This window comes from Eucalyptus grandis, chromosome 4 (genome assembly GCF_016545825.1).
Source record: "Eucalyptus grandis isolate ANBG69807.140 chromosome 4, ASM1654582v1, whole genome shotgun sequence".
NCBI lineage: Eukaryota > Viridiplantae > Streptophyta > Magnoliopsida > Myrtales > Myrtaceae > Eucalyptus > Eucalyptus grandis.
Window position 1 is genome coordinate 2473666 of NC_052615.1, and position 18286 is coordinate 2491951.

Below are 18286 nucleotides of genomic sequence, written 5' to 3' on the forward strand. Positions count from 1 at the left end.
TTATGTCCAAATGAATGTTATGATCAGGAAAAAAAAATGCTATTGTTCATTTGACATTCCATTGCCTATCTCGTTTTGTTTGATGCCGAATTACTTTGTTGAGTAGATATCTTGATCTATCGCTACAAATATGCTGCTTTGGCTGTATAAGTTTGGCTAAATGTTTTTAGCCAAGGTGATGCTCGTTTAATGTGCACATTCGGTGCCCAATCATATGGAGATAATCATGACTCATTGAGCTGCTGTTTGCTCACTCCTCTTCTTCAACCTTTGAGGCTCCTTACCTGTGGCCCACGTGAGGAGCAGCTTCAATGTGCGAATTACTGGGCTATATTCTTTTGGTATTAGGTTTTAGCCAAAATATGTATATTTTAGTATAGGTGACTTCCTTCTTCTTGTGCCGAAATTAGAGTGAGGATTATGCCATACGATAAGAGGGAAGGACCAACTTGGAGAATGAGAATGATGGCCTTGATTTAGTCTTGGAGTGCCCAAAACTTTTTACCAAGATCATATTTCCTTCAGTTACTGAAGCCGATCTATTCATCTTTACAATTTCTGTATCATCATACTGGAATCGACTAAAAGGAAGCTTTCATGTGTTGGATGTGGAAACAAACAGAACATCAGTGCATTGGTAATGCGATCTTTCAGGTTGTAAACTTAGCGGCAAGTCCATTTACATTTATAAGTATCATATCTAGGGTAAAAGTTATGAGCCATGGGATTCTTCCTTAATTTCTTAACTTTTCGGGCAACCTTCCTTGCAAAACTTACTTTGATCATCCATCCTAAAAACAAAGTGGGCATGAGTCTTAACTAAAAAGTTCTCAATGCAATGAATTGTGACTGGTCGCAATAATCAAGTATCATACCACATAATAACATCATTCACATATTGGGAGAGAGTACATGTTTTTCTTTAGATACAAGTTATTTTAATCATCAATTATGCAGTAGATCATCTTAGTGTACAAAGATGAAAATAATGCAGTAGTCTCGATTGGCATCGGAAAGGAATGTACAATCATACCTGATGCATGAGAACGTGCAAATCCTTCTCCAGGTACTATGGTTGTGCCTGCAATCTTCATTAACAGAGCACTAGGCATGTTCAGATCTCAAATGATATTCAAGCTCAAGGTTTCAAGTCGAGGCATCAGGAGACAATGTCAATATATCATACCATACCAAAGTGTTCCTTCAGCCTTGGTAGTCTAAGCTACATATCAATGGCAGTCCGGAGCTACTTATCTGCCCACAAGCAAGTTCAACTCTAAGCTAGCTATATACGCCACTTTGTCCCTTGCCAAATATTCCCTCATGGTTTCTACCAGCGAGAGTAGCCTAACTTGCTATAACAAGAGGAAGCTCATTTCTGTTGCCATCAAGACAAATATATCTGCCAGTCCAGTGGTGATTCCCCTAGTTTTCTCATATATTTAAGTGCTAATGGACAGATATCCATTAAAGAACTGCTCGTGCATTTTAAAGAATAAATTATGCTGCTTCATGAGCCAGTATCACGCAAACGAAAGAGAGTTTCTACTATACCTCTGTGAGATATTCCATTTTGCATGAGTAGTTGAACTAAAATCTGTACGAGTAGTCTTCATCAGTAACGCTCTTTGTACTAAAATCTGTACTATAAAAGTTATTCAACGCACTCCAATATAGTGGAACTTTTCAACATAGTTGAATAATAGAAGTTTGTTGGCTACGACACGTCCAATTAAAGCTGCATAGGGAAACCAAATGTACGGCCAAGAAATAAGATGAAATACAAAACACGAAACAAGAAATCAGCCACATCATGGAATGTAATATGGCATTTCCAAATATTGCTGGAAAAATCATTACCAAATAGAAAATCACATCCACTGAGTAAGTTTCTGCAAGTGCAACTGAGGTGCTAGAGTGTGATTGACTATTGAATCAGACATTTCTATTAGATGAACTCCACTCTTCCATCTTTGTTCATGTCAGATTATTCAGGGTGAGGAAAAATTGAAATGCAAATCACAACAATTCATGTATATCATTAACTTCACTATGAGAGAGGATACCTTGGAGGAAATTAAACCAGCACAGATCTAGAGGTTCTTCGAATATCATATCAGCTTCTCAAAACACTCAGTCGATGGCAAATTACATCAGCATAGGTCTTCGCGTTCTCCAAATATCAGGTCAGCTTCTCAAAGACACTCATTCAGGGGGCTTGTGGTGGCTTCCCACTGCTGCTGAGATTTGCCTTTGGAAACTGACGGTACAACCAAGGAAATTTTAAGCATAGTTCTTCATTCGCTCTCTTCAATTTATTCCCTTACCCCTATCTTCTGAGATGAGATAAACAGAAGAAATCAACAAAAATAATTAGCAGAATGCATAATTCCATATCCACATAATTTCACTTCTGATTGAAAAAGCTTTTATATTGAAAAACAAGTTGATGCCCTCCAGTTACAAAAGTCAGGCCTGCTAGAAAAGAAACTATAGACAGACTCCAAACTACAAAATTCATCCTAAACTTACCTCTGCCAGCAAAGTTTCCTCCCACCTTCATGCATAATTTCATGTGCAAGTTTGTATTTCTCAAAAGAAGTGGCACCAAACTCTATTATATTTGGCAGCAATTTCACAAAGACTCCAAATTATCTTTGCCTTATTTTCGTGGGAGCTATTTCCTGATTTTAAATCATGCATGGTGCCATACTCAGCACAACTCATCCACCTATGTAAGATGTAATGAGATGGAAACTCCCTAATATCTAGAATCTGGAACAATCTTAAAGCATGTCCACACAATACTGCCTCCAATTTAAACATTCGACAGCCACAACTCACGTGAAGATTGGATAAACAAAAGGTAACAATATGTTTCTGACTCTTGTTACCACACTTGCGGATCAAATATCTTCTGATGGCCCCTTGTTCATGAATCTTGGCACCCAGATAACTGCAGCTTTGTCGAAGTTCCCTCTGGAAAACTTTGAAAATGGAAAGACTGTAAAGCCTCCTACATTGCTTTTCCAACAGTCTGTTTGTCTGTAAAAATGCCTAGAAGTTGAATGGATTGAAATCTTTTTCCTTTCATCACCACAACGTTGCTCCAAACCTTGCTCATATCTCACAACAAATTCTTCAAGTGACATTTGAGAATTTAAATATGGATCAAAATAGGCATCTACACTAATCAATAGAATTCCAGCAAAAACATTCCACATAAGTACAGTGGAACACAGTTTTCATGCTTTTCATATATTTCCTTCAGCCATATTTGCTGAGGAGCATCCCATGCAACATCAATGAGAATTCCAGCAAAAACATTCCACGTAAGTACAGTGGAACACAGTTTTCACGCTTTTCATACATTTCCTTCAGCCAAGCATTTTCCCTCGGGCCATATTTGCTGAGGAGCATCCCATGCAACATCAAATTCACCAGCTATATGACTTTGATAAACACACTTCTCATATTCATATTTACAATCACTCCTCAGTGGACTCAAAATGCTCACATTTCTTTTGTCTTCATTTGCCACATTGAAAAACGATGATGACTTGAAGGAAAAACCTGTGCGACCGTTTGCAGAATGTAATCATCTTGATCAGCTATTATCAACTTGGGATGGCACCTAGACATTGCCCTGAGCCACGTCTTAAACAACCATATGAAGGACTCCTTTAATCATCAGCAACTAGTGCACATCCAAGAAGAACCAGCTGCTTGTGGTGATTAACGCCAACAAAAGTAGCAAATGGCACAACATAATTATTTTGACTGTAGGAGGTATAAAATATGATGGTATCACCAAACTGAATGCAGGTAAACCTACATCTTCCATCAGCCTAGAAAAGACTCCTACAGCAACCCATTTGTACATCGACAGCAAGAAAGAATCTGATGTCCTCAGCTTGTCATTTCTGAAAGTGACTATGAAGCACGGTATACCAATCACTTCCTATGTTGTTTGCAAAATATTTCCTTATGAGGCTCCCATCACGCTTTCAAGCTGTTAGAAGTAAGAAGGGTAAATTAGTCTTTACCACTTTTAGGGTTTATTTTTTATGTATATATATTAAAGTTTATTGAATAATACAAAGTAACTTTTCTCTACATGGTATCAGAGCTTAGGGTTTAACCCTAGACGACGGAGCAGCCGCCCGCCGCCGTCGACTCGCCGGACCGCTGTCGACTCGCCACCACCGTTCACCGGAATAGGGCTTCTCCCTCGCGGGGCTCACTCGCGTTGCTCGCGCAGCTCGCGCGGCTCACTCGCGTGGTTCGCTCGCAGGGCTCTTTCACGCGGCTCGCTCAGCTCGTGCCGCTCACGCTGCCCACACGGCTTGCTCGCGCGACTTCCACGTGCTCGTGCTTGTGTGATTTGCTGGCCTACCAGGGGTTTTGACGACCCTATGCTTGTTGGATTTGGTGGTGTAGCTATCCCGCTTCTTGTACGTGAGGTTGGTGAAGGAGAAGGAAAACCCTAAAGAGAGAAAGAAGACAAGTTGCAATAGCGACAGAGTGCAATAGGACTCATCGGGATGATTTTGTGGGTTAGAATTTGCTTTAAAGTTGCTGATTTGGCTGATTTGGTTGATTAATGAAGCAAGTTGCTGCTTGGATATAGTGCAATTATTTATTTGATGATTTGAAAGTTGTGTGGTAGCTTCTGTCATTTTATTTGGTAGCGGTAATATTGGGTTATTGAATTGTTGAGGCTGAGTTGTTTGACGGAAGCTAAGGTTAGAGTTTGCTTATTCTTATTTGGAAAATGGGCGATGAGAAGAATAATATTGTGATGAGTGAGGTGATTTCCTCTTCATCTAATCGAATTACTGATAAGAAGCTCGCAGGTAGTGCTAACTTCCACCAATGGAAGAAAATTGTGAAGCTTACTTTGACAGGCAGGAATCAACATAGACACTTAACTGAGTTTAAGCCCAGAGATGATGTAACTTGGGATGGTGTTGATGCACGTATTCTTGGTCAAATGCTGAATTCTATGGAGAGTAATATAGTTGACATGGTAACTCATATTGATACAGTCAGAGAACTATGGGAGTATTTGAATGTGTTGTATTCTGGGCAAGATAATTTGTCATGGATTTATGAGCTATCACAGGAGTTTTATCGATTTGAAAGAAAGGGGCGCTCTATTACTCAGTGCTTTGCAGACTTTAAGAGATTGTATGAGGAGTTAAATGTTGTTCTCCCTATTTCAGTTGATGTTCAACAAATGCAACGTCAAAGGGAACAATTGGCTGTAATGGGATTCTTAGGATGTCTTGGTTCTGAATGTGAAAATGTTAGGTCTCAGATTCTTGGAAGAGAGAATATAGCATCACTCACAAATACATTTGCTCGAGTTCTTCGAGTATCTCGTGTCCTCTCAGGATACTACATCTATGGTGGGGAGTTCAGCCCTTGTGTCCCAGACTCGAACTGGTAGTGGTAATAGGAGTGATGGAGGAACCCGTGGCGGGTATAATGGGCGTGGTGTCCGAGGAGGAGGCCAAGGCATTGGAATAGGGAAAGGTCAAGGTAATCAGCATCCTTATGGACAATTCCATATATCTACGATAATTCGGGGAACTACACGAGTTTGTCATTATTGTGGCAAACCTGGTCATATTCAAAAATTTTGCTACAAGCTACATGGGAGACCAGGGCAGCAGCACCAGTTTGCTAATACGGCGTCTAATATTGACCCTACTCCACAGTCATCTGAAGACAAGGTGGTGGTTATGTTTGGTGATGAATATGCTCGGTACACACAGTCTTAAATCTCACAGCCTGTTTCTTCCACTGCTACTTTGGCTCAGACAAGTAATGCTACTGCATGTCTTTCGGCTACTTCTCGTCCTTGGATCATTGATGCAAGGGCTTCTGATCACATGTTAGGTCTTTCAGGTATATTTTCCTCTTTTTCTCCATCTTCGTCCATAGTTACTCTAGCCAATGGGTCACCTACACATGTCAGGGGAATTGGCACAGTTAACCCAAGTCCTTCATTACCTTTGTCCTCAGTGCTTTATCTTCCACAATTTCCATTTAATCTAATGTATGTTAGTAAGTTAACCAAAAACTTTCAGTGTTCAATAACTTTTTATCCTAATTCTTGTGTCTTCCAGGATCTGGCTACGAAGAAGACAATTGGTAGAGGACGTGAGGAAGGGGGGTTGTATGTACTTGAAGATGCTTCTTCAGTTGCTTGCACAAGTGTTGCGTCCCCACATCAAATCCATTGTCGTCTTGGTCATCCTTCTCTACATAGTCTTCAAAAGTTAGATTCTAGTTTTCAATCTCTTTCTAGTCTAGAGTGCGAGTCATGCCAACTCGGCAAATTACATCGTGTTAGTTATACACCTCAAGTCATTAAACGATCAGCATCTCCTTTTTTATTAGTTCATTCAGATATTTGGGGTCCATGTCGTGTGGTTTCCAATTCGGGTTTCAGATATTTTGTTACTTTTGTCGATGACTATTCCAGAGTTACTTGGTTATATTTAATGAAAGATCGTTCAGAATTATTTTCTATTTTTCGTGCATTTATATCTGAAATTCATACTCAATTTGGCATGCGTGTTAAAGTTCTGCGTTCTGATAATGCTAAGGAGTATTTTTCCACATCCTTTTCTGATTTTATGACTCAACATGGTATGATCCATGAATCTTCCTATCCTGATACTCCACAACAGAATGGTATTGCTGAATGGAAGAATAGGCATTTATTGGAAGTTACTAAATCCATGTTATTTGAGATGAACGTACCGAAAACCTTTTGGTCTGATGCTGTTCTAACTGCATGTTATCTCATTAATCGCATGCCTTCTTCTATTCTGCAAGGTGGTATTCCTTTTTCCACCTTGCTTCCTAGTGAACCACTATTTGTCTTACCACCCCGTATTTTTGGTTGTGTCTGTTTTGTTCGTGATCATCGACCTGGAGTATCAAAACTTGATCCCAAGGCACTCAAGTATATGTTTATGGGTTATTCCCGCACTCAAAAGGGATATTGCTGTTATTCTCCATTACTGAGAAAATATTTTGTAACAGCTGATGTTTCATTTTTTGAATCCACTCCTTATCATAATGTTCCAATTGATGTGTCTGAATTAGATGAAGACTTGTATGTGACCATCATTCGGTCTACTATTCCCAATGTTTCACCAGTATCTACAGAGAAACCACCTCCTCTCCAGGTTTATAAACGACGTCATCGTGATGCTACTATTGCTCCCCCTGCTCCTCATGTCACTACTACGTCGACTTCAGCTCCAGATCCGCCATTAGCTGTCCCTCCTCGTGTATCTGATCTTGATCTTCCTATTGCTCATCGCAAAGGTACACGTACTTGTACTCAACATTCTATTGCAAATTTTATTTCTCATTCTTCTGTGTCTCCTACTTTTCGAGCCTTTTTAACTACTGTTAAACAATATCCTATTCCCAAGTCTGCCGCTGAGGCGTTACAAAGTTCTGGTTGGAGGACAGCAATGGAAGAAGAATTACAGGCTCTTGAGATTAATCAAACTTGGGACTTAGTACCACTTCCTCTACGCAAAACTGTTATTGGTTGTCGATGGGTGTATGCTGTAAAAGTTAACCCCGATGGTTCTCTTGCTCGTTTAAAAGCAAGACTTGTTGCGAAAGGGTATGCTCAGGTGTATGGGGTTGACTATCTAGACACATTTTCTCTTGTTGCCAAACTTACTTCTGTTCGTATTTTGATCTCTCTTGCTACAACATATAATTGGCATTTATTTCAGCTTGATGTTAAGAATGTTTTCTTGAATGGCGCTCTTCATGAGGAAGTTTATATGGAGCAACCTCCGTGGTTTGTTGCTCAGGGGAGTCCGACTAGTTTGCAAATTAAAAAAATCTTTATATGGTTTGAAACAATCTCCACGAGCATGGTTTGGAAGATTTTCTGAGGTTGTATTGTCTTTTGGGCTATCAAGATGTGGAAATGATCATTCTTTCTTTTATAAACAATCAAGGGGAGGCAAATTATTCTTGATTGTGTATGTTGATGATATTATCATCACGGGAGATGACTTGGTTGGTATAGCTGAGCTAAAAGCCTATCTTCAGCAACAGTTTCAAACTAAGGACTTAGGAAAATTGAAATATTTCCTAGGAATCGAAGTGGCACAATCACAAAAAGGTGTTGTTCTGTCACAGCGAAAATATATCTTGGATTTGCTCACTGAGACAGGTATGTTGGGATCAAAGCCTCTTGATTCACCCATGGAACAAGAGGTTAAATTAGTTGCTGATGGAGGAGAAATTCTTAATAATCCCGAGAGATATAGAAGACTGGTAGGTAAGCTGAATTATCTTACAATTACTCGACCAGACATTGATTTTCCTGTCAGTGTAGTAAGCCAGTTTTTGTCTTCCCCTCGTACATCTCACTGGGATGCAGTTATTCGGATATTGAGGTATTTGAAGAAAGCTCCGGGAAAAGGAATTCTCTACCAAAACCATGGTCATAACAGAGTTGAAGGTTTTTCTGATGCTGATTAGGCTGGGTCTCCAGATGATAGAAGATCAACTACTGGATATTGTACCTTAGTCGGAGGAAATCTGGTATCATGGAAAAGTAAGAAACAAAGTGTTGTTGCTCGCTCTAGTGCTGAGTCAGAATATAGAGCCATGGCACAAGTGACGTGTGAATTAGTGTGGATTCGTTATTGACTGAGTTAGGCTTTAAAGATTTAGTACCCATGACTCCGTGGTGCGATAATAAAGCTGCTGTGCATATAACTTCCAACCCCGTGTTTCATGAGAGAACAAAACACATTGAGGTTGATTGTCATTTTATCCAAGAGAAATTGCAAAATGGAGTAATTCTTCCCAGTCATGTTCGAACCAGTGAACAACTTGCAGACATCTTTACTAAGTCCTTGGGTAATGGGAGGATAGAACATATTTGTAACAAGCTGGGCATGATTAATATTTATGCTCCAGTTTGAGGGGGAGTGTTAGGAGTAAGAAGGGTAAATTAGTCTTTACCACTTTTAGGGTTTATTTTTTATGTATATATATTAAAGTTTATTGAATAATACAAAGTAACTTTTCTCTACACAAGCAATGTCTAGTTTTTCTGATGTTTCATTAATCTCATCTAACAAATTTCCTAGAAGCTGAACCTTTGTTGGCTTTCATTCGCCTATCTAGTTTTTTTTTTTTCTTTTTTTTATGCCAAATTGCTTTGTTGAATAAATATCTTGATCTATTAATACAAGTATTTTCCTTTGGCTGTATAAGTTTGGTTAACTGTTTTTAGCAAAGGCAATGCTTATAAAATGAGCATAGTTGATGCCTAACCACATAAAGAGATAATTATCACTCACCCAACTATGGTTTATTACCTCCTTTTCTTTACCGTTTCAGATTCCTTTTCCCGTGACGCATAAAAAGAGAAGCTTCGACGTGCGAATTATCAGGCTAAATTTTATTGGTATTAGCTTTTGGCATAGATATGTACGTCTTTTGGGTATAGTTGGTATGTGGTGGGATTGATTTGAAGCTTCGTCTTTCAAGAGACAGCAGTTTCACTCTCTTTTCTTGTGCGGAAATTAGAGTGACAATTATACTATGCAATAAAGGGGAAGGACCAACACAATAAATGAGATTGATGGTCACGATTTCATCCCGGATTACCCAAAACTTTTTGCTGATATGATATTTTCTTCGGTTGCCAAAGCCCATCTATTGATCTCTACAATTTTTGTATCATCATACTGAAATCAATTAAAAGAAAGCTTTCATGTGTAGGATGTGGAAACAAACAAAGCACTGAGAAATTGGTGATTCAATTTTTCAGGTCGTAGATTTAAAACCAAGTCCATTTACATTTGTCGGTATCGTATCTTGTGTCGAATTTATGAGCCCATGAAAAAAGAAACTTCTTGCTTATTTTCCTAAAGAAACTTCTTGCTTATTTTCCTAACTTTTCAGGCAATTTTTCTTGCAAAACTTACTTCAATCATCCATCCAAAAAACAAAATGGGCATGAATCTTAACTTTAAAAAAATAAATCAATGTAATGAATCATGATTGGTGGCAAAAAATCTAGTATCGTCTCACAAAATGACAGCAAAATTGCACATATTTTGTTTTTTTTTTTTTTTTTTTTTTGGCCCGGGGGTTGGGGGGTGTGGAGGAGGTGGGGGAGAGATGCTACACGTTTTTCTTTAGATACAAGTTATTTTTTCATCAATTATGCAGTAGAAGATAAAATAATGCAGTAGATCATCCTAGAATACAAGATGAAAATAATGCAGTACTCTTGATTGGCATCACAGTATGAATTCGGAAAGGAATGTTAAATCATACCTAATGCACAAGAGCGTGTAAATCCTTCTCCAGGTACTAAAGTTGAGCCTGCAATCTTCATTGATAAGGTTCTCGTCATATAATCCCCACAAGCTTGATCAACTCTTTCAAAAGCTCATTCACTCTCTAATATTGTCATGTTCAAATAGAAACCTTACATTTTTCTTAAAGAAATAACACTAAAAATGCCAAAAATTGTATACAGTACACTTTAATGTCAAAAACTTTTTGGATCACTTAAGTTCCACCTAAAAAAAAAAACAGTTACTTAAGTTTCAACTCCAATTTGAGTCACTGGAAATCCAACATGACCATATTTTATAAATTTCTCAATCTTACGTGGCTTGACAAGGTGCCTAATTAACATATAACCCCAAAACAACGTCGTGTAACAGACTAAAAAATGATCACTTCAATGCTAGTTGTTATTGAAAAATGATCATTGAAAAATGATCACTTCAGTGTCAATCTCAATGAAAAAGTGATAACTTCATTATCAAAAAAATTGCCACCTCAAATAAAAATTTTAATTATAAAAGTTATGTAATTTCTCCAACCAAAGTTTCTCATTGAAGGCACTTAAATGATCATTTTTCTTTGATTTGACACTTAAGTGAGCCAGGGAAAACTTTTGGCACTAAAGTAAATACCGTACACAACTTTTGACATTTCTAGTATCCTTCTTCCCCCTTTTCTCTTTTGCTAATCCCAAAGTTTGAGACCAAGTCTCTTCCCTATAGCCAACCCCCCGAAGCATTAATTTCTTAACTCTACAATGTGTCGATGCTTTACCATGTTCTTTCACCATCCACCGTACTCACTGGACTCGACCATCTCAATCATTCTTGCATTGCCAAAATATAAACCAAATTCGATGAAGCTAAAACATCTCACTTCAACGGCACAACCCTAGAATACAGCGGCCAAACCAAGATGAACTAGTAATGCCATTGGCTGACATTAGTAATGATGCTTGAAATGAATTACATACTTCATAGGATTTTACAGTTAAAAAAACTGCAACATGTTTCTTGCTGATTCTCTGTTAGCGTTTTGTAATTTGGTGTTTAGTATTCCAGTGTACCCGACTATTCCAACAGGCTCATGATAGTCTCCCCATTGAGCACAGCCAAACAATTTCCATGGTAAGAGGTAGCTAGAGATGACCCCAAAGAGCAGCATTCAGCAGGACTCGGGCCATTGCCTTCCGACAAGTAGTAGTTATTGCAATCATCTTGACAACCCTAAGATCATGTCTTGCCTATTCAATTACTCTAAGAAAGCCACGGCCGCTGACTCCTACAAATTCCTTTAGAAGTTTAAACTAAAATTAGAACAACTGAACTTGAAAGCATTTTATGTTGCTAAAGCTAAAGAAAAACAAAGAGAAAATGAAGCACAGAAAGATCACTTCAAAGTCTTAGACTATCCTAACCCATAACAAACTTGGACAAGCAGGCAATACCTTTCTCAAAGAAGACCGACACAAGTTGCAGAGCCAATTCCAAGAAATAGCTTCACCAAAACATGCTTCAATACCCTTTCAAGTTCTTATTCTTCCTGCTTGAAACTTTTTTTTAGTTTGTAACTTAACCAATAAAAGTCTAGCCACAGTTGTTCTGTTCTCTTTTTCATGTTTCTATCATCATTCAGGATTTTGGATTGATAAACATACCCTATACAGCCTCACAAGAAGGGTGGTTCAAGGACTCAGTTTTCTTTTCAGAATAGCATTAGTCACCTGCTTTATTGGGATGCTCTTAAGGAGATGCATAGCCAGTGACCCAACAATCAAAACATACTCTAACATTGGCCAGAAAGAAAAATTCACGTAAATAACGAGAAATCTGGTCTCTTTGTACGATGTCAGAAAGTTTCGATTGAAGTGTATCAAGCCTAGTTAAGACTACACAACTGAAAAGAAAATGTAACTTAAATTTAACTAGGGGAGATCATGATTCATTGTTGATCTATGATTTTTACAAAGCACTAGGTATGTTTAGATCTCAAATAATATTCAACCTCAAGGTTTCAAGTCGAGGCATCAAGAGACAATGTTAACATATCATACAATACCAAGGTGTTCCTAAAATTTTTCTAGATTGTCATTTATGATGTGAACATGGACTCTGTGAAGCACTCGATCAGGCGAATCTCAATTCATGCATTTCTGAATCTTGTCTCATTACAGGTGCTGTACATCAGCTTCAGCCTCAGTAGTCTAAGCTACATGTCAATGGCAACACTGAGCTACTTATCTGCCCATAAGCAAGTTCAACTCTAAGCTAGCTACATATGGCACTTGGTCCCTCAGCCAAATATTCTCTCATGGTTTCTCCTGGTGAGAGTAGCCTAACTTGCTATAACAAGAAGAAGCTCATTTCTGTTGCCACAAGGACAAATCTATCTACCAGCACAGTTGCAACTGCCCTAGTTTCCTCATATATTTAAATGGTAATGGATAGATATCCATTAAAGAGCTACCCGTGCATCTTTATGAACAAATTATGCTGCTTTGTGAGCCATTATCACACATACAATTGAGAGTATCTACTATACTTCTGTGAGATATTTCATTTTGCATGTCTTCATCAATATTGTTCTTCGCACTCAAATCTGTACTACGAGAGTTATTCGACACACTCCGATATAGTAAAACATTTCAACAAAGTTGAATAACAGAAGATTGTCAGCTATGATAAGTCCTATTAAAGCCACATAGGGAAAGAAAATGTATGGCCAAGAAATAAGATGAAATACAAGAAATGGTACAAGAAATCAGCCACATCATGCAATGTCAAATGGCATTTCCAAATATTGCTGGAAAAATAATTATCAAATAAAAAATCCCAGGTAACTTTCTGCAACTACAACTGAGGTGCTGGATTGCGATTGATTATTGAATCAGACATTTATGTTAGATGAGCTTCGCTTTTCCTTTTAGGCTCACGTCAGATTATACAGGCGAGGAAAAAATGCAAATCACCACAGCTCATGTATATCATTAACCTCACTATGATTAACTAATTAAAAGGACAGACCAGTAGGCGTCTCTTGCTAACTTCTGCACCAAAACTAAGAGCCATCCATGTCTCCCATTCCTTTTGCCAAAGTTACACACGAGCGAGAGAGAGAGAGAGAGACTGGATAACCTGGAGGAAATTACACCAGAGCACAGGTCTACAGGTTCTTCAAATATCAGGTCAGCTTCTCAAGGACATACGGTCAGGGAGCTTGTGATGGCTTCCCCCCGCTAGACATTATTTTTGAAATTTGCCTTTTGAAACTGAAGGTACTATTTTTAAGCATAGTTCTTCGTTCACTCTTCTCAATTTATCGCCTCCCTTACCCCTAGCCTCTGAGGTGAGATAAACAGAAGAAACCAACAAAAAGAATTAGTAGAATGCATAATTTCGTATCCACATAATTTCACTTCTAATTGAGAAAGCTTTTATACCGTATAAAACAAGTTGATGCCCTCTAGTTACAAAAGTCAGGCCTGCTGGAAAAGAAACTATAGATGCACTCCAAACTACAAAATTATCCTATTCTTACCTCTGTCAGCAAAGTTTCCTCCCACCCTCATGCATAATTTCATAAGCAAGTTTGTATTTCTCAAAAGATGTGGCACCAAACTCTACATATTTGGCAGCAATTTCACGAAGACTCCAGACCATCTTAGCCTTAATTTCATGGGAGCTACCTCCTGATTCAAAATCACATACAGTAAAATACTCAGCACTCCTCGTCCACCTATGTAAGATGTAGCGAGATGGAAGCTCCCTAATATCTAGAATCTGGAACAATCTCAAAGCATATCTACACAATACACCCTCTGATTCAAATATTTGACAGCCACAAACTCACATCGAGATTGGATGAACAAAAGGTAACAATATGTTTCTCATTCTCATTGCCACACTTACAGATCAAATATCTGCAGATGGCCCCTTGTTCGTGAATCTTGGCACCCAGATAACTGTAGCTTTGTAAAAGTTCCCTCTGGAAAACTTTGAAAACAGAAAGGGTATAAAGCCTCCTACATTGCTCTTCCATAGGTTCATTTGTCTGCAAATATGCTTGCAAGTTGAATGAATTATAATCTTCTTTCCTTTCATTGCCACGACGTTGCTCCAAACATTGCTCATATCTCACGACAAATTCTTCAAGTGACGTTTGAGAATTTAAATATGGATCAAAAAAGGCATCTAGACCATCAATAGGAATTCCAGCAAAAAATGTTCCACGTAAGTACAGTGGAACCCAGTTTTCACGCTTTTCATACATTTCCTTCAGCCAAGCTTCCCTCAGGCTATATTTGCTGAGAAGAGCATCCCATGCGGCATCAAATTCACCAACTGTATGACTTTGATAAACACATTTCTCATATTCATATTTACAATCACTACTCAATGGACTCAAATGCTCACGTTCTTTTGTCTTAATTTGCTACATTGAGAATCGATGATCACTTGAAGGAAAAACTTGTGCAATTGCTTGCAGAATGGAATCATCATGATCAGCTATTATCGAATTGGGATGGCACCCAGCCATTGCCCTGAGCCATGTCTCAAATAACCATATGAAGGACTCCTTCAATTCATTATCAACTAGAGCACATCCAAGAAGAACCGGCTGCTTGTGGTGATTAACACCAACAAAAGTAGCAAATGGCACCACATAATTGTTTTGCTTATAGGAGGTATAAAAAATGATGGCATCACCAAACTGACTGCAGGAAAACCTAGATCTGCCATCAGCCCAAAAAAGACTTCTACAGCAACCCATCTGTACATCGACAGCATAAAAGAATCCGATGTCCTCAGCCTGTCAGTTCTGAAAGTAATTATGAAGCACGGTATACCAATCACTTCCTATGTTGTTCGCACGATGTTTCTTTACGAGGCTCCCATTGTGCTTTTTAGCAATGTCTAGTTTTTCCGATGTTTCATTAATCTCATCTAAAAGTTTCCTAGAAGCTGAACCTCTGTTGGCTTTCATTTGCATCTCAAGCTCATGGTTATGCTCTAGTTGTTAACGATCAACAATCCACCTTCCATCATCATGCCTCCTAATCCTCATAAATGCACCACACCCAACCCTAGAAGGATGCTAAAATCCTTCTTTTGAGCAGACAAATATCCAAGAAGTAATTGAACCATCATTCTTTGATTGAAACAACTGACTGATAAGAACTCTAACTCCCACATTTCCAGCACATGTATCATAATACTGGTATGCTTCACTAGTTGAATCAAACTTAGACCCACATAGGGCTCAAGTTTCACTTGTCCTTTATCTGCCCCCGGTTTAATGTGTGTGGCTTTGACAATACTTGAAGAAGATGAGCATCCATTATCAACAACATCAAGCTGTTTTATCTGTGGCTTACGGCACAAATCAACTACTTTAGCAGTTGTTGCTGAACTTTTGCACAAGGAATTGGCAGGATGATTCTCCTCACAAACGTTGAGATCATGACTGTGATCTTTCACAAATTGGTCAAGGACCTACTTGCCAGAGTCAGATATTTTCACCCTTATGAATGCAGGGCATCCTGTCCTTGAATTAATCAGAAACCCTCTTTCTAGCACACAAATCTCCTATTACAAACTGATCCATCCACTTGCAATCGATAGACCAGACCGTATTCTAAAACCCACTCGTGATGCAATATTGCCATAGAATATATGAGCATCATCTGCGGTATCAAACTCCAACCCCACATAGGGTTCCTGTTAAAAATCTTCTTCCCCCACCCCCATTGAAATTCCCTCCCACATACAGCACCAAGCATTCCTCAGTCTTTAAAGCTGCACCTTAAATAAGAAAATAAAGTAGGCAAGATAACGTAGAAACCTCAATAAATCAGTCATTGTAACTACAGCTAAATATCAGAGAATCAAGGACTCGAGACATAAGCAACATTACTTAAAAAAATAACGGTATTGTCAATATAGAAAGAGTCATGATAGATTTACTTAAACTAGTCTACAAAACTTGAATACAAAGTGAATTGGCCAACTGCAAGTGGTCCTTTAAATAAATGGATCATAGTCAACACTCAATAGGAGTCTGCCATATGTATACCAATTCTGTAAACTGTGTCTGTACACCAAGCATTATTCTTATATAGCCAAGAACTTGATTTAGACATTCTAATCTATCACTGACCATTGCGCGATTTAGTTCTGCCACTAGGCCCAAAAGAAAGCAGCATCAGGATTATCAGTAGTTGTTGTTGCATTGTCACATATTCTACACTAAAACCAAAAATCCGTAAGGACAATAGAACAGACAGAATACTAATCTGTTCTTCTACTTTGAATAAGAGTCGAAACCAAATCCAATGAATCATTCTAAGCATAGCAACCGCAGGCATGGTAGTTCAATGGTTGGGTGTATCCATGACGAGATTCCACAAGAGGTCTCGATTTGAACAGATCTGGAAAATTTTATTACAAGGGCCACATGGACATACCCGCTTCTGGTAGTTGGAATTGTTGTAGTAGTTGACTAGGTCAATCCCTAGTAGTTGGGTTAGTCCTCTTAGGCCCATTTCCTGAGAAATCCATGAGCATTAGCTATGACTGAAAAGCAAACACTACTAATGGGTATTAAACTCCCACTTGGTAGTTCACTCCTTCACACCCTTTCGCTAGGTGAAAAAATTCTAAGCAAATCAAAAGCAGATTCGCAACACGAAATGCACCATTCGTCAAATGTCGATCAAGCACATCACATTGTAATGCAAACGTGCGCACATATACTATAGACAATCATCCCCCAAACTGACTGAGGATCTTGAAACCCTTGAAGTTTGTGAAGCACACCAATCAAGAACAGTTCTAGCATTTAACAACATCTAGAGGGGTGGTGGCAGCTTAACCAGCCACCCTCTCTCCTCACGGCATCTGTTATTTTTTATAATATTTTCTCTTCCTTTATTTTAATTTCTCCTGAATTATTAAGGATTGCAAGATTACTTTTCATCTCTCTCTCAATAATACGGTGAAGACATAAGACAATAAGAGATTGTAATCGTGACTATCTTCATTTTGTATTAATAGTAGCTCCATCAGTTGGATGTGATTCTGGTAACAATCCTCGTTTAGCTGATTTGGCCAACTAGCATTCTAAAAATTGTAATGAACCTCATTAGCATGTGCCCCTACAACACTGGGTACATTAATTAAAAGTAGAAATAACATCTTTTCAAACTCTTTGAAAATGAAAAATTCATGCGTTCTAATTAAGATACTTATTATGACAAGAAAATGGGGTGATTATCTTCATCATATTGTAAAATAAAGGCATAAACTGAACATGGTGAAATTTCCCAGAGCTCCAACTAACACCTCAGCATCATTAGAGCACCATAAGCATATCTAGACCGAGACCTTCAGGAATTGACTCAAAAGCGAATATCGATATCAATTTAGATTTACTTAACATATCCAAATGGTACGGTATGAATCATTCAATCAGACAAAGATGATCTCAGTAAGATTCGAAGTCGTTTTATACTAATATGACTTGGGCATTTCACCAAACACTTGATGTGCATTCGATTCAACGGCACGATGAAGCAACAAGATAGTGAGAATCGCAACCCAATCAGTACGAGATCATCAAGACTGAATCGAAAGTTACTACTAATATAATCTCAGGCGTGAACAATGTTCATGATAGCAACAACAAAGCTCTCGGTTTCTCTTCTACACGCGTCAATGAAAACTGAAAGCTCCAAGGCTCCAAGTTGTCAAAGGTTCGAAGGACTTCCTTGGTTCAATAAACTCGAGTCCATTGATGAAGCACACGGATTCGAAGCTCAACCGCGCGAGAACATCGCGATTCGAAGAGCACTGGATGTGGCGAGGTATGCAGGGGAGAAGACTTCTGGAATACGTAAGAGGATCTCGAGAGAGAGAGAGAGGCC

General features: G+C 38.5%; 2 long non-coding RNA genes across 4 annotated transcripts; both read right to left on the reverse strand.

Moving 5' to 3' along the window:
• Positions 1-896: 896 nt before the first annotated feature.
• LOC108957438 lies at positions 897-15454 on the reverse strand. 3 transcript variants are annotated; one of them, XR_001984154.2, is made up of 3 exons: positions 14274-15454; positions 13500-14053; positions 897-2336 (listed from the first exon to the last, which is right to left on the reverse strand). It is a non-coding gene; the product is annotated as an uncharacterized LOC108957438 (long non-coding RNA). The 3 variants fall into 3 exon arrangements; XR_005550250.1 differs by having other exon boundaries at positions 13500-13705; positions 13903-15454; XR_005550249.1 differs by having other exon boundaries at positions 13500-13705; positions 13805-15454.
• A 225-nt stretch (positions 15455-15679) lies between these two features.
• Positions 15680-17028, reverse strand: LOC120292431. The gene is made up of 2 exons (XR_005550257.1): positions 16829-17028; positions 15680-16610 (listed from the first exon to the last, which is right to left on the reverse strand). It is a non-coding gene; the product is annotated as an uncharacterized LOC120292431 (long non-coding RNA).
• Between the last annotated feature and the right edge of the window lie 1258 nt (positions 17029-18286).